At 39.3% G+C, this 17864-nt stretch overlaps 1 long non-coding RNA gene across 3 annotated transcripts in view; it reads left to right on the top strand.

Moving 5' to 3' along the window:
• Nucleotides 1–404: 404 nt before the first annotated feature.
• Nucleotides 405–17864, top strand: part of LOC137224888 (uncharacterized) — a 69600-nt gene continuing 52140 nt past the window's right edge. For all 3 annotated transcript variants that reach the window (XR_010943554.1, XR_010943555.1, XR_010943553.1), the window contains exons 1-2: nucleotides 405–659; nucleotides 3733–3839. This is a non-coding gene — a long non-coding RNA (uncharacterized lncRNA). The remainder of the gene's footprint in view (nucleotides 660–3732; nucleotides 3840–17864) is intronic.

Genomic DNA, 17864 nt, shown 5'->3' with positions numbered 1-17864 from the left:
TTGAAATATGTTTTTATTAAGTCTCTCACAAGTATACGGTCACTATTTCTCATAAATAGCGTATGTACAGATACAACAGCCCACAAATGTGTCTGATTATTGGGCCATCAATTTCACTCTTATCAACTAAAGTAGTTTGACTTTATTATTTACATGATTCTTAAAATATGCAGGCCACCGACCACACAAATAAACATGTGCTTTTGGATCAGTAGAAAGCCTGGTGTTTATGAACAGGGTTCTTTGTATTTTTAACAATATCTGGCACATTTAAGCAAAACTCTTTACTGAAACATGGAGCCTGGATGATTGTGTGCTTCTTGATCTATGCTGGGCAGGGGTCCCAACCTCTGCTCTTTAGGCAGACAGAAGTACAAAAATCTGTTATTGCAGTTTGACATTTTCTTTGCATGATTAGGTCAGTTGGTAAATCTCCACTTTGCAGTTCTTAGAAGCCCAGATTTCCTGTTACAAAGCAATGTGGTTCTGATTACAGCCTTACTGAAGTCCAGACGTAGTACCTACGTTCTGCTAGCAGTTCTACTTCTCATTTTCCATGTTAACACCAGCAACTTATGGCCTTACCTTCCTCTTCTTTGCCTGCCACGGTTGGGGAGATTGAGAATCCAAGGGGTCGTAGTGAAGGAGGTGAACACAGAGTAAGTATTATCCACATTATCAGTTCTGGTAAAAATGTTTTTAAGTTGGTAGAAGAGAATCGTAATGAATCGAACTCAAAGAGAAAGTGATTGTCTAGTGCAGAGCTGTAGTGCATCGCTTTTGTGTTTTAATTCTGTCACCACCAACTTCATTTGGTGAGACAGTTGTCATTATCTTTCAAAGGAACATTGCCAAAGACTTCTAGATGCACCATAAAAAGCCCCAGTCCTACCCAATATTAACATGGTGAATCTGGTCCACGGCAGCATCTTTGCTCACCTGAATTACACAGCTTCTTATATAAATTAATATAAGCTTCTTCATAAGCTTATACAGACGTGCAAGCTCACTGATAAAGCTTCCTAACTTGTCTCCTTCCTTTCATTCTTACTCTCTTACAATCCATTCCTCACAGAGGACCCTGAATTTTCTTTAAAAAATGAATGTAAATAAGATGTTTTCTTTCTCCTGCTAGAATCCTTCCTCCAATGACTTTCCATTGCACGCTGATCAACATCTAAACTCCTTTCTGTGACATCAAAAACCTGCTAGAATCTAGGCCGTACCATTTCCCTGACCTCAGTTCCTATCACTTCCTCTTTGCACACTGTATTTTATGCACAATGACTTTCTTCCTGGCTCTTCCTTGAAGACTATCTACTGGTTGTTCCTTATTTTTGAAAGACTTTTTCTCACTCATCACAGTTCTGACTTCTCAGCCATCGTTTAGGTCTCAGCTGACTCATCATATCACCAATGCTAACAGTTCTTTCCAGGGCCACCTTATCTAAAGAATCTTCTGAGGGTTTCTCCTTCAACTACCTTATTTTATTTCCTTCACAGCACTCATTACTCTCTAGTATTATCTAGTTACTTCACTGGCTTACTTATTTTTTGTCTCCCTATACAGGAATGTGTACTTCCTGAGTTTTATTCCTTCACAGCACTCATTACTCTCTAGTATTATCTAGTTACTTCACTGGCTTACTTATTTTTTGTCTCCCTATACAGGAATGTGTACTTCCTGAGGAAGGGGACTTTATCTTATTTTTGGTGGGCCATTGCCTGGCCTGGTAGAGCCACTCAATACATTTTTTGTTGGATGGATGGATGAATGACCAAATCATTGAATTTATTGAAGCCCACTGGCCAGAAAAAGCCCAGGACTGGTCTTACTTAATCTACTACAACTAACTCAGGGCCCATTAACTTTCATCCCCTAGTTTCTATAGTTACCTTAATTCTTGCCAGAGCCCTACATTCATTTAATTTCTATTAGTGCCTAAAGAGAGAACCCAGCACAAGCTAGGTACCTCATGAATGTTAGTGGAATTGGAATCTGACATTTTATTTTAATTAAGTTGAGCAACTTCATACTTGCCATATAACGTATTAGCTCTACTAAAAAAGCCAAGTTTCCAGAAAATTACTGGTCACACTCCCCTTGTTTTAATGTCAGCAAGGTACCTTGTCATGATTTCCAAAATGTAAAGGCTAAGCAAGCTGAGAGATAAAGAGAATAGTTGGAGTTTTTATGGGAACATTTTTCAAAGAGGTTTTGTATATTACTGTATCTGCTCACATAGAATTCCTTTAAGGAAGTATTCTTACAGCCCCTTTGCCAGACAAGATTACTGTCAGGTGACTCACCCAAGCCTGGTGAGCTGGTAGGAAAGGAAGTACCGTGTTTCTAATCTCCTGCCCCACTCACAGCCCTTCCCTTCATCTCCTCTAACTCTGCCTTCCTGCCCATTTGCTGTTTGAATGTCTTTGCTCTGTTTGGTTCCCTTTAGATTTTTTTAAAGTTCAAACTTATTTTCTTGTTTTCAGCATATTGTTTAAAAGCATACATGAACAAAAGACCTGGGAGTGGGAAGAGAGTGGCCTTCGGGGAATAGGGAAGAAAGGGGATGGGGAGAGACTGGTAAGAATCAAGAGATCCTCTGAAGTTCAAGAAACCTCTTTACCAAAGAGGACAAAGGTCAGGGTATGGTGAAGTAATTCCTTTTCAAAGGTAGCCAGAAGGGAGACTGGAAATGACTAGTGCATTTACTCATCACTGATGGCAATACTCTCTTCATTGTGCGGCCCAGACTTTAACGTCCTGCTTCAAAGCCATCCTGTGAGCCATCCAGTTGAGGATATTAAAAAGCGCTGGCTATTAAACACAATTTGATTGGCAGCTAAAGACATTTTCAGATGTGATGGAGGAAACAGAGGCACTTATTTTCTGGTTTCACATCTCCATGACGCATTCTTTAAATTTTTCTAAGAAGGATAAAATCCATTTTTAAGAGGGGTGGAGTTGTAACTGACCCACGAGTGTGGCAACAACACGTGTTCTGATTTTGTAGATGGGGAACCATGGAGTACAACAAGGGGGCGATTACCTCAGGGTGATTCAGGCCATCGGTAGCGGGCGGGGAAGGGGGCTCCCGACTGGCCCACTGGGCTGCTTTGCCTTGCACCCAACCTTACAGCCCAGCTGTAAATTTCCATGAGCATAGGCAGGAAGACAATTACAAAACTTTGAAACGCTGTTCATAAAAGGTACCTCATAGACCTTTTTCGGGGGCATCTGGAAGGGTTCGGGGTAGGAGGAAAATGGGCCTCAAATGGCGGAGGAAATGCTATGAGGAAAAAAGTGTGCAGCTGGGGGGATAAAAGCCTCTACCATGTTAAACAAAAGAAAAATGCAAAACTATGGGGGCCGAAAGAGTGTAGAGGTTACCCCTGTCCTTCCACTGTACCATTTAGCCAGTCACAGGCGATGTACTGAGCCTGTTCACCATCCCAAATTGAAGCTAATACTTGTCTTGCAGCTTGTCTTGAGGTCTAAACTGGTACTCGATTCACAGGAGATAGTCAGTAGTTGATAGTTTCAGAAATCATAAGATAATTTGAGCTGTGTTAAAAATGAAGGTTTGCTAGTAGTTTATAATAGGAAAACCTCAGATTCCTTTCCAAATCTGCAGCAATTGAAAGTTATCCTTATATAGGAGATCTTCAGCCACACAGAAGCCGAATTCAGCAAAAGCCCTTTCAAAAGATATTTCACTATTTTACTTGTAGGTTGAACATGGGCCTGAAAATCAATGAGAATATGACCATTTAGAACATCTGGAAAAAAATGAAATCGGTTGGATATCAGGTCACTGGATTGTTCCTGGGTAAAAGAGGTGAGGAAGATTTTCTTTTCCTCTTAAAAAGCAATGTTATTTACCTTATGAAGTAAATCAACCATGTGAATGTTTGTTTTTAATTTTCATCTACTTATATTAGCAGCATATAGACACAAGCTGCATATAACCTGGTAACTTGTTGCTATGTTGTTTTCTTTCATATAACTGTACTAAAAATATAGATAACCACAGATCATAGTTATTAATCTGTGTTTTCATAGAAAATTTCCTAGATGAAGATTAAACTTCAAACTTCTTATAAATTCTCCAAGCCAACTTATAAGTTTTTCTAAGGATGTTTTCAAGTGTAGAAGTAGCTTTTTGCGTGTTTATGAATTTTATAAGTAACTTGTATAATTGATTAAAAACAAACGAACACAAATGCAGACTATACAAGAAGTTCTGTAGAAGAAAGAAAAAAATCTCCTGAGTCCATTACCTACAGATAATTGTTATTTGGTATATATCATCCAGACATTTTTCTACGTAGTTAGTCACAGTCTCTTCCTATGTGAAATCACACTGTGCTCTTTTCAATCTCATTTTAACTTAAAATATACCAACGGCTTTCAATACCAATAAATGTGTATTTGTAGTATTTTTAATGATTTGCATAATGGTCCATTTGTATGGCTATGTCTTAATTTATTTAACCAATTCTCCTTTTGAGACAATTTAAGTTTTTATTTTCCCAATTATTTTTACTATTAAGACCTATGCTTGTATTTGACTGATTGCTTCTATAGGGTTAATTCCTAACAGCAAAATTACGAGGTGAAAGAAAATTCACACTTTTAACTTTTTGATATATATTTCCAAACTGCCCTCAGGAAAGTTCTTCCACCAAATGCCTCAGTGCTAATGAGTGGCTGTTCTCTCTTGTTAACATTGGACATTATAATTCTTTTAAATCTGTGCTTATATAGTAATATAAAAGTACCCCATTTTAATTTGCATTCCTCTGTTTACTGTGAAGCATGATTCATTTTTCCCTATGTTTAGTGACTGAGAGTCTACATTTGTGAATCGCTTGCTCCTGACCTTTGTCTAGTCTTCTACTGGCCATTAATCCTTTTCTGAGACTGATTCTTAACAATGTCTCGTATATTGGAGCTACTGCTGGTCATTTTGCAGATTTATAATTTTTCAATTTAGAATTCATGGCGTCCAAAATTCCAAGTAAAAAGTGACAAAGTTCGTATGGGCAGCAAAGTGCAAGGGACATATAGAGAAAGGGATGGGCCTTGGGGAAAGATCCGAGGTCTCCCTTGATATTATTCAAAATAGTAGCTAAATTACAACATGAGGGAATAGAATTATGCATAAAAATATATTTCCTGATAGTTAACATTTCAAAGTGTTGGCTATATTCTAGAACAGGATGCTGGGATCTTCTGAGGGACTTTGTAAATGAGTCGCATTACGTTTCTGTCAGGCGTGAATAATCCAAAGGGATGGGCCAGATGACTGCTCAAGAGGTCCCTTTGCCCAGAGTGATTATTTTCTTCTATTTTCACACTTGAACTTGAGCTTTTAAAAAGACTTAGCTCAAGATTCTTTTCAGGAAATTTCAGCTAATGCTATCTATATTGTCCTTCTTAAAGGGCTTTAAAAAATTAAGAAATTCTAAACTATATTTCTAAACTTAAGGACAAATAGAAATAGGTCTGTCTTTCAATTCTTCCTAATAGCAGAACACATACATATAAAGTGTGACTATGAGTCATCTTCCTAAGCTTTAATTTCTTACTGCTCTCTTGTGGCCATTCAAATGAACTGTCCAGATACGTGTTATTTTCTTTTTCTTTTTTTTTTTTTTAACAGATCTTATTAATAGGAAAATTTTTTTCCAGCAGAGTCATCAAATTCTGTTTGTGTAGTAAATTTAGTGTCTCTGACATTTGAACATCAAGGCCACAAAATAATTCTTTATTTTTTTAATGAAGTACTTACTGCAGTGGGGTCGAAGAAGAGGAAAGGCTTGTTTCGCGCTGATTTTTTAGTAAAACCAACCACTTTGTTATTCATCTATAAAGTCACCAAAAGGCTGAAGTTTGAAATATTTCTGACCATTCTGAAGGTAAAATAATGCAATTCCCAGCTTGTTCCTTTATTGGGGTTTTGGGAATATCAGTAGGGTCTAAGTTTAGTCATCATAATATAAAAGTTTCTTTTTATGGAAAAAAAATTCAAAGACTGGCTATGTGTTATAGCACAAATAAGATAAAGTTAAGAAATAAAATCATTCTGTTACATTTTGGCCATGTAATACTGCCCATGAGTAGACAGGACCCAGGAATTGCAGTCTCAGCAGTCTTAAGAAGTCAGAATAAATTGAAATGCTTTACTCTCCCAAGTCTGATTGTCAGTCATGCAAATTATGATGCTGTCTAACAAAGCTCTAATTCATTTGACTTCAATTCCTACGACCACATCTATTCAAACACAGCAGGTTTTACGTACAATTAGTAGATACTCTGCCATAATTAGCATATATATATTTTATTCATGGAGCTAATTCTTCTGTAAAATGAGGTCCATGCACTCCAGGCATTAAGCTATAGAGATAGAACTGAGCTCAGATTGTCCAGGGTTAAGTTACTGTAAATCTGTACTGGAGCAACATTTTTATTGCAGTCCTGGGGATACAACAGTAACCACCCTCCCTCAAGGCATAGCCTCATAGAGTTTACAGTCTAATCTATGAGACAGACGTAAGCTGTGAAGGAATGAAACTGTGAAGGAATGTGGAACTACAACCATGATAAATACTAGGAAGAAAAGAAATGTGAGCAATCTATCTGACCAGGAAGGTTAGATGAGGCTTTCCTGATGATGTAATGATACAGTCAAGATGTCAAGAAGAATAGGAACTGAGGCGTCATAGAGTAGAGAGAAAGCAGAAGGACCAGGGTGTGCAAAGGCCCTGCAGTGAGAAGGAGCAAGGAACTTTTAATGAAATGAAAGAAGGGTCAGTGACTTGGTAGTAGGAAAGCAAGAGGAAGCATGAGAAGATTTAAAGCTGTTGAGATATGGTTTTGTGGCTCAGTCAAGGGGTTAGTCTTTATTATAAAAGTATAAGAGGGCTTCTCTTGTGTTTGAGAGTCCGCCTGCCGATGCAGGGGACACAGGTTCGTGTCCCGGTCCGGGAAGATCCCCCATGCCGCGGAGCGGCTGGGCCCGTGAGCCATGGCCGCTGAGCCTGCGCGTCTGGAGCCTGTGCTCCACAACGGGAGAGGCCACAGTAGTGAGAGGCCCACGTACCACAAAAAAAAAAAAAAAAAAAAAAAAGTATAAGAAAGACATCAAGATGCTCTAAGCAGATAATGACCGTATCTCCTTGTGTTTGAAAAGACCACTCTGCTTGATGTGTGGGGTCAGAGTGATGAGAAGATGACACTTTGAGAGCTATTGCACTATTCAATAACACAGTGACTGCTGGTTGTATTTACTAAGAGAAATGCCAGAAGGTGACAAGTTTGGGGGAGAAAGATTGGGTTTAAGTTGTATGTGAGATACACAAGTAGAGATATTAAAAAGGAAGGTGGCTATGTCCACCAAGAATTCAGGGGAAGGATCTGTCATGAAAATATATATTTGCATGAACCTGGTATTCTAATGTGTGACTTTTATGAATTGCTGAGGGATAGAAAAATGATACAAATAATCTACCTTGTAAATAAAACAGGAAGAACTTAAACAAAGAAAAAGAGAGAGAGAAAGTGTCTGCAAAGAAGAGTGAGAAAAATTATTGGAGCGGATAGAGTAGATTCATGAGAACATGGTGCCACAGAGATCAGTGGAAGACTGTGATCACAGAAGAAAAAAATTGTTGCTGTGCTGAGCAGCTTAGAAAGTAATAAATGGTAACAGCCAACACCTGGAGCATTTACTACTATGTGTCAGATATTTTTTCAGGGTTTTACCTATATTAATGCCTTGAAGTCTTCCACCTGTATTATGATACAGATACTGTCATCACCCAGTCCTGTGGGAGAAGAAAGTGAAACATGGAGAGGTTAAGTACCTTTTTTGAGATCACAAACAGAGGAGTTAGGATTCAAAACAAGGCAGTCTGACTGCAGAGTTCTGTGTTTTGTTTACCGCTACGTAGTTCTGCCTCTTGACAAGTCAAAGATAGAGAAAAAACTGTGTTTGACTTCAGTGACATGAAGGTCTATCATGACCTTACCACAGACTGTTTGAATGGAAGGACAGGGCCAGGCTAACAACCACACTGAGGTGAATTGCAGAGTTGAGAGAGCAGGGGGAGCGGAAGAAGTGGACACTGCATTTAGACACAGCTAGAAGAGCAGCTGTCCAGAATCATGGCTCTGGGAAATGTAGTTTCGTGTGTGTGTGTGTGTGTGTGTATATATGTATTTCATTTCTTTATTTTTTATTTGTTCTTATTTTATTTTATATTAAAAAAATTTTTTTTTGGAGTATAGTTGATTTACAATATTGTGTTAGTTTCAGCTGTACAGCAAAGTGAATATATGTGTGTGTATATATATATATATATATATAGGTATACATATATACATAAAAAGAATATACATACATATGTATATCCATTCTTTTTCCACGTAGTTTATTACAGAATACTGAGTAGAGTTCCCTGTGCTATACAGTAGATCCTTGTTAGTTATCTATTTTGTATACAGTAGTATGTATATGCTAATCCCAAACTTCTAATTTATTACTTCCCCCCACATTTCCCCTTTGGTAACTGTAAGTTTGATTTCGAGATTGAGAAATATAGTTTGAGGCAGTCCCAAGATAGAGTCATGCAAATAGGACTTTTTGAGGCCAGGCAACTATGGAAGATTCCAAAGATTCCTATCATCTCTAGCTGGATATGAGGGAGGAGTTCTGAAATGCATCAGGCTCTTAGTTCTGTCTTAAAGTCAGACAAAAATCATTGGATTACCTCTGATATTAAATTCCTGAGGTTCAAAACTATTTTATTCATCTGAGTATCACTCCTATTCTCAAACTCAAAGCCTTATTCCAGTGCTTTACCTTTAGCATGGAGCAATGGGGTTCTGGGGAAAGTCATTCTGGGGTTAGAGGACTTGAGCGCTTACCCTGCTCTCTATGGGCTGTGACTCTAGACAAATCCAAATCTCCTGGTTCTTCAGTTGTACAAGAGGAAAAAACAGCCCCTTCCCAGTATTGCTGTTAGGGTTAAGAATCAAAATACTTTGTTAGCTACACAATTCTACACGAACATTGGGTGCTAATATAGTAAACTTATTGGAAGAGAGAAAGAAGGAGAGAAGGAGTGAATGACCCTGGTCTGAGAGTTTCATTAGATGAAAAGAAATATAAATCTATTAAAAATGTGGGTACATAGTAGGTGTTCAATAACTATTTTTTTGGTGGATTAATTGATTTTTTTTTTCCCATTTGGGAAGGGTTAGAAACAACAGCATGCATCCAGTGGGGTCAAAGATCACCCTGACTTTGGCCTGAGCACCATTCACATGAGCACATTGGCCAACAGAGGAGGAGTTTCATGTCAGCAGTAGTGATAGAACAGGCATTTCACATAAATATTTGTTGGTTGATTGATTGAACTGGGCATATCATCAACACTGCAGCGCAAAACATTTCGACAAGTGATCTTGGGAGATTTGCAAGGAACAGGCTTGCCAGCACTTGGGCAGGCAGGCATTTCCTGAATAGTCACACTGCAATGCCCCTAATGAATTGCCCACCAGTGCCAATTAAATATAGTTGTAGTTAAACCTTCAGCGTGGTAGAAAATGATCTTTAGGACAGCTTCGGATTCATGGGGAGTAGCCAGTTCTACAATGCTATAGTTTCACCCATAATTTGAGGAAAGAGAGGTGGCGCAAGATGAAGGACAGCTGATTGATGTCTGCATGGACTATAGATTCTTCCTCCAGAGCAAGTCTGAGAATGTTTAAATTTTTAGAAAGAGAGAGACTCCTAGCTCTTTCAGATGTTACACAATGTCCTCTGAAATTTTTTCTTCAGGTTTTTAAAAATATCACTTTTTTAAGGTATTGACTTTTCAAATGAACAAAACAAACACACAAGAGCAACAAAAACAATGAACAAAGCAAATGAACAAAAGAGAAGAATAATGAAATTAAGAGTGAGTACCTGTCTATATTTGGGTCTTCAGGACCTGAGAGAGTTAATGTGAAACATGAAAAACTAACAGGAATTTTCTTCATCACACCTCTGGGGGAGATTCCATGAACCCTTCGTCTTAGAACATACCCAGCTTTCGCTGACCATATTCCAGATGTCTCCAAGTGCAAAACCACAGGGATGCCTAGTAAGATCAGGCACTAGAACACGTCAAGGTGAAACGTAGATTTTCTATGTGGTTGCTGATAGGAGTAGCCCAGAGGAAGGTTGTTTCTTTTTACTTTCTCTTAGATGTGCATATGCTGTGTGGGCAGGGGCCCTTGAGATAGTTGCTTTTTGGAGCCTGGTGTCTTACTCCATGCAAATTCCAATTTACAATGAGAATATTTGGACATAAGTTGTCCACTAAATTAATTTAAGCCTGGAGCTGGGAGACCTTCAAGTAGGCATAGGAGTAAGACATGGAGATTAACTTCCTTCCCACAAATACATCAGAAATACATCTACATGTGGAACAACTCCTACAGAACACCTACTGAACACTGCCACAGACTCCTAAAAAGGCAAGAAACTCCCCACATACCTGGGTAGGGCAAAAGAAGAAACAGAGACAAAAGAATAAGGATGGGACCTATGCCTCTGGGAGGGAGCTGTGAAGGAGGAAAAGTTTCCACACACTAGGAATCCCCTTCACTGGCAGGGACAGCGGGTGGGCGGGGGGGGGGGGGGAGCTTCGGAGCCACGGAGGAGAGCGCAGCAACAGGGGTGCGGGGGGCAAAGCGGAGAGATTCCCGCACAGAGGATCGGTGCCGACCAGCACTCACCAGCCCAAGAGGCTTGTCTGCTCACCCGCCAGGGCGGTGGGTGCTGGGAGCTGAGGCTTGGGCTTCAGAGTTCAGATCCAAAGGAGAGGACTGGGGTTGGCTGCGTGAAGACAGTCTGAAGCGGGTTAGTGCGCTACAGCTAGCCAGGAGGGAGTCCGGGAAAAACTCTGGACCTGCCAGAGAGGCAAGAGACCATTGTCTCAGGGTGCATGAGGAGAGGGGCTTCCTGTTCCGTGTACCCACCGATGACAGCACTGTCTAAGTGAGCTGCAGAGACAGGTGCAAGCTATGGCTATTATCTCTGACACAGAGGCGTGCATGGACCACTACCACTGCCACTGCTGCCACCAAGGATCCTGTGTGCAAGTGCAGGTCACTACCCATACCCTCCCAGGAGCCTATGCAGCTTGTCACTGCCAGGGTCCTGTGATCCAGGGCCAACTTCCCCAGAAGAACACACAGCATGCCTCAGGGTGTTGCAACGTCATGCCCTGCATTCCAATTGTGACTACCATACTCCTCCCTCTCCCCAGCCTGAGTCAGCAAGGGAGCCCTAATCAGCCACTGCTTTAACCCCCTTCTGTCTGGGCAGGGAACAGACATCTGAGTGCAACCTACACACAGAGGCGGGGCCAAAACCAAAGCTGAGCACCAGTAGCTGTGTGAACAAAAAAGAGAAAGGGAAATTTCTCCATGCAGCCTCAGGAGCAGAGGACTAAATCCCCACAATTGGCTTGGTAAACCCTGTATCTGTGGAATACCTGAATAGACAATGAGTGTTCCCAAAACGAGGTGGTAGACTTTGGGGGCAACTGTGGACTTAGGGTTTGCTTTCTGCATTTGATTTCATTTTGGTTTTATGTTTATCTTAGTTTAGTTTTTAGTGATTGTTTTCATTTGTGGGTTTGTTTATTGGTTTGGTTACTCTCTTCCCTTTTGTTTTTTCTCTTTTTGTGAGGGTATGTGTGTATGTTTCTTTGTATGATTTTGTCTGTTTAGTTTTGCTTTTACCATTTGTCTTGGGGGTTCTGTCTGCTCATTTTTTTCTTTTATTTTGTTTTGTTTTTCTTCCTTTTCTTCCGAGCCTTGCAGCTGGCAGGGACTTGGTGCTCCGTCCGGGTGTTGGGCCTGAGCCTCTGAGATGGGAGAGCTGAGTTCAGGACATTGGACCACCAGAGACCTGCTGGCCCCATGTAATATTAATCAGTGAGAGCTCTCCCAGAGATCTCTGTCTCAACACTAAGACCCAGCTCCACCCAATGGCCAGCAAGCTCCAGTGCTGGACGCCCCATGCTAAACTACTAGGAAGGTAGGAACACAAACCCACCCATTAGCAGAGAGGCTGCCTAAAGTCATACTAAGTTCACAGACACCCCAAAACCCACCACTGGATGTAGCCCTGCCCACCAGAGGGACGAGATCCAGCTCCACCCACCAGGACACAGGCACCAATCCCCCCTCACTAGGAAGCATACACAAGCCACTGAACCAACCTCACTCACTAGGGGCAGACACCAGAAATAAGAGGAACTACAAACCTGCAGCCTGTGAAAGGGAGACCCCAAACACAGTAAGTCAAACAAAATGAGAAGACAGAGAAATATGCAGGAGATGAAGGAGCAAGGTAAAAACTCACCAGACCAAACAAATGGATAGGAAATAGGCAGTCTACCTGAAAAAGACTTCAGAGTAATGATAGTAAAGATGATCCAAAATCTCAGAAATAGAATGGAGAAAATACAAGAAATGTTTAACAAGGACCTAGAAGAACTAAACAGCAAAGAAATAATGATGAACAACACAATAAATGAAATTAAAAATACTCTAGAAAGAATCACTAGCAGAATAACTAGTGGCAGAAGAACAGATAAGTGACCTGGAAGATAGAATAGTGGAAATAAATGATGCAGAGCAGAATAAAGAAAAAAGAATGAAAAGAATTGAGGACAGTCTCAGAGACCTCTGGGACAACATTAAATGCACCAACATTCGAATTATAGGGGTCTCAGAAGAAGAGAAAAAGAAAGGGTCTGAGAAAATACTTGAAGAGATTATAGTTGAAAACGTCCCTAACCTGGGAAAGGAAATAGTCAATCAAGTCTAGGAAGCACAGAGAGTCCCATACAGGAAAACCCAAGGAGAAACACACCAAGACACATATTAATCAAACTATCAAAAATTAAATACAAAGAAAAAATATGAAAAACAGGAAATAACATACAAGGGAATCCCCATAAGGTTAACAGCTGATCTTTCAGAAGAAACTCTGCAGGATATATTTAAAGTGATGAAAGGGAAAAACTTAAAACCAAGATTACTTTACACAGCAAGGATCTCATTCAGATTCAATGGAGAAATTAAAACCTTTACAGAGAGGCAAAAGTTAAGAGAATTCATACCACCAAACCAGCTTTACAACAAATGCTAAAGGAACTTCTCTAGGAAGGAAACAGAAGAGAAGGAAAAGACCTACAAAAACAAAAACAAAGCAATTAAGAAAATGCCAATAGGAACATACGTATCAATAATTACCTTAAAGGTAAGTGGATTAAATGCTCCAACCAAAAGACACAGACTGGCTGAATGGATGCAAAAACAAGAACTGTATATATGCTGTCTACAAGAAACCCACTTCAGACCTAGGGACACATACAGACTGAAAGTGAGGGGATGGAAAAAGATTTTCCATGCAAATGGAAATCAAAAGAAAGCTGGAGTAGCAATTCTCATATCAGACAAAATAGACTTCAAAATAAAAACTATTACAAGAGACAAAGGACACTACATAATGTTCAAGGGATCAATCCAAGAAGAAGATATAACAATTTATGCATCCAACATAGGAACACCTCCATACATAAAGCAAATGCTAACAGCCATAAAAGGGGAAATCGACAGTAACACAATAATAGTAGGGGATGTTAACACCCCACTTTCACCAATGGACAGATCATCCAAAATGAAAATAAATAAGGAAACACAAGCTTTAAATGACACATTAGACCAGATGGACTTAATTGATATTTATAGGACATTCCATGCAAAAACAACAGAATACACTTTCTCGTTCAAGTGCACATGGAACATTCTCCAGGATAGATCATATCTTGGGTCACAAATCAAGCCTCGGTAAATTTAAGAAAATTGAAATTGGATCAAGTATCTTTTCCAACCACAATGCTATGAGAGTAGATATCAATTAAAGGAAAAAATTGTAAAATATACAAACACATGGAGGTTAAACAATATGCTACTAAATAACCAAAAGATCACTGAATAAATCAAACAGGAAATCAAAAAATACCTAGAAATAAATGACAATGAAAACACGATGGCCCAAAACCTATGAGATGCAGCAAAAGCAGTTCTAAGAGGGAAGTTTATAGCAATACAACCCTACTTCAAGAAACAAGAAAAATCTCAGATAAACAGCCTAATCTTACACCTAAAGCAGATAGAGAAAGAAGGACAAAACCCCCCCAAAGCTAGCAGAAGGAAAGAAATCATAAAGATCATATCAGAAATAAATGAAAAAGAAATGAAGGAAACAGCAAAGATCAAGAAAACTAAAAGCTGGTTCTTTGAGAAGATAAACAAAATTGATAAACCATTAGTCAGACTCATCAAGAAAAAAAGGGAGGAGACTCAGATTAACAGAATTAGAAATGAAAGAGGAGAATTAACAACTGACACTGCAGTAATACAAAGGATCATAAGAGACTATACTACAAGCAACTATATTCCAATAAAATGGACACCCTGGAAGAAATGGAGAGATTCTTAGAAAGGTACAGCCTTCTAAGACGGAACCAGGAAGAAATAGAAAATATGAATAGACCAATCACAAGCACTGAAATTGAAACTGTGATTAAAAATCTTCCAACAATAGCTGATTCACTTTGTTATAAAGCGAAACTAACATGCCATAGTAAAGCAATTATACTCCAATAAAGATGTTAAAAAAAGAAAATCTTCCAACAAAAAAAAGCCCAGGATCAGATGGCTTCACAGGTGAATTCTATCAAACATTTAGTGAAGAGCTAACACCTATCCTCCTCAAACTCTTCCAAAACATAGCAGAGGGAAGAACACTCCCCAACTCATTCTATGAGGCCACCATCACCCTGATACCAAAGCCAGACAAAGATGTCACAAAAAAAGAAAACTACAGGCCAATACCATTGATGAACAAGGTGCAAAAATCCTCAACAAAATACTAGCAAACAGAATCCAACAGCACATTAAAAGGATCATACACCATTATCAAGTGGGGTTTATCCCAGGAATGCAAGGATTCTTCAGTATATGCAAATCAATCAATGTGATACACCATATTAACAAATTGAAAGATAAAAACCAGATGATAATCTCAGTAGATGCAGAAAAAGCTTTTGACAAAATTAAACACCCATTTATGATAAAAACTCTCCAGAAGGTGGGCATAAGGAACCTATCTCAACACAATAAAGGCCATGTATGTTAAAGCCACTGCCAACATCATTCTCAATGGTGAAAAACTGAAAGCATTTCCTCTAGATCAGGAACATGACAAGGGTGCCCAATCTCACCACTATTATTCAACAAAGTATTGGAAGTTTTAGCCATGTCAATCAGAGAAGAAAAAGAAATGAAAGGAACCCAAATTGGAAAAGAAGAAGTAAAACAGTCACTGTTTGCAGATGACATGATACATAGAAAATCCTAAAGATGCTACCAGAAAACTACTAGAGCTAATCAATGAATTTGGTAAAGTAGCAGGATACAAAAGTAATGTAACGAAATCTCTTGCATTCCTATACACTAACAATGAAAAATATGAAAGAGAAATTAAGGAAACACTCCCATTTACCATTGCAACAAAAAGAAAAAAATACCTAGGAATAAACCTACCTAAGGAGACAAAAGACCTGTAGGTAGAAAACTATAAGACACTGATGAAAGAAATCAAAGATGATACAAACAGATGGAGAGATATACCATGTTCTTGGATTGGAAGAATCAACATTGTGAAAATGACTCTACTACCCAAAGGAATCTACAGATTCAATGAAATCCCTATCAAACTACCAAGGGCAGTTTTCACAGAACTAGAACAAAAAATTTTACAATTGGTATGGAAACACAAAAGACCCTGAATAGCCAAAGCAATCTTGAGAAAGAAAAACAGAGCTGGACGAATCAGGCTCCTTGACTTCAGACTATACTACAAGGCTACGGTACTCAAGACAGTATGGTACTGGCACAAAAACAGAAATACAGATCAATGAAAGAGCATAGAAAGCCCAGAGTAAGCCCACGCACATATGGTCACCTTATCTATGATAAAGGAGGCAAGGATATGCAATGGAGAAAAGATAGCCTCTTCAATAAGTGGTGCTGGGAAAACTGGAGAGCTACATGTAAAAGAATGAAATTAGAAAAATTCCTAATACCATACACAAAAAAAAGTCAAAATGGATTAAGGACCTAAATTTAAGGCCAGACACTATAAAATTCTTAGAGGATAACATAGGCAGAACACTCTATGACATAAATTGCAGCAAGATCCTTTTGTGACCCACCTCCTAGAGAAATGGAAATAAAAACATAAATAAACAAATGGGACGTAAGGAAAGTTAAAACCTTTTGCACAGCAAAGGAAACCATGAAAAAGATGAAAGGACAACCCTCAGAATGGGAGAAAATATTTGCAAACGAAGCAACTGATAAAGGATTAATCTCCAAAATATACAAGCAGCTCAATATCAAAAAAACAACCCAATCCAAAAATGGGCAGAAGACCTTAATAGACATTTCTCCAAGGAAGATATACAGATTGCCAACAAACGCATGAAAGAATGCTCAACATCACTAATCATTAGAGAACCGCAAATCAAAACTACAATGAGGTGTCACCTCACACCAGTCAGAATGGCCATCATCAAAAAATCTACAAACAATAAATGCTGGAGAGGGTGGGAGAAAAGGGAACCCTCTTGCACTGTTGGTGGGAATGTAAATTGATACAGCCACTATGGAGAACAGCATGGAGGTTCCTTAAAAATCTAAAAATAGAACTACCAGCATCCCAATCCTGGGCATATACCCTAAGAAAATCATAATTCAAAAAGAGACATGTGGGCTTCCCTGGTGGCGCAGTGGTTGAGAGTCCGCCTGCCAATGTAGGGCACACGGGTTCGTGCCCCGGTCTGGGAAGATCCCACATGCCGCGGAGCGGCTGGGCCTGTGAGCCATGGCCACTGAGCCTGCGTGTCCGGAGCCTGTGCTCCGCAACGGGAGAGGCCACAACAGTGAGAGGCCTGCGTACCGCAAAAAAAAAAAAAAAAAAAAAAAAAAAAAAAAAAAAGAGACATGTGCCACAATTCAAAAAGAGACATGTGCCACAATGTTCATTACAATAGCCAGGACATGGAAGCAACCTAAGTGTCCATCGACAGAGGAATGGATAAAGAAGATGTGGCACATATATACAATGGAATATTACTGAGCCATAAAATCAACAAAATAGAGTTATTTGTAGTGAGGTGGATGGACCTGAAGTCTGTCATACAGAGTGAAAGAGAAAGAGAAAGAGAAGTCTGTTTTCTCAGAAAGAGAAAAACAAATACTGTATGCTAACACATATATGTGGAATCTAAAAGAAAAAAAATGTTCTGATGAACCTAGGGGCAGCGCAGGAATAAACACGCAGATGTAGAGAATGGGCTTGAGGACACGGGGAGGGGGAAGGAAGGATAAGCTGGGACGAAGTGAGAGAGTAGCATTGACATATATACACTACCAAATGTAAAATAGCTAGTGGGAAGCAGCCGCATAGCACAGGGAGATCAACTTGTGCTTTGTGACCATCCAGAGGGGTGGGATAGGGAGGGGGTATGGGGATATATGTATTCATATAACTGATTCACTTTGTTATACAACAGAAACTAATGCAACATTGTAAAGCAATTATGCTCCAATAAAGATGTAAAAAGAAAAAAAAGAAAAAGAAAAAATAATTAAGCCTGGAGGTCTGAAATTAAAAGCTGGATGCTGCAACATAGCTCCAGTTGAATGTAGGACTAAATGTTAT

The sequence above is a fragment of the Pseudorca crassidens genome, chromosome 5 (assembly GCF_039906515.1).
Source record: "Pseudorca crassidens isolate mPseCra1 chromosome 5, mPseCra1.hap1, whole genome shotgun sequence".
NCBI classification, from domain to species: Eukaryota; Metazoa; Chordata; class Mammalia; order Artiodactyla; family Delphinidae; genus Pseudorca; species Pseudorca crassidens.
The sequence above is the reverse complement of the archived record's forward strand: the minus strand, read 5'-3'. Positions and strand labels throughout refer to the sequence as shown.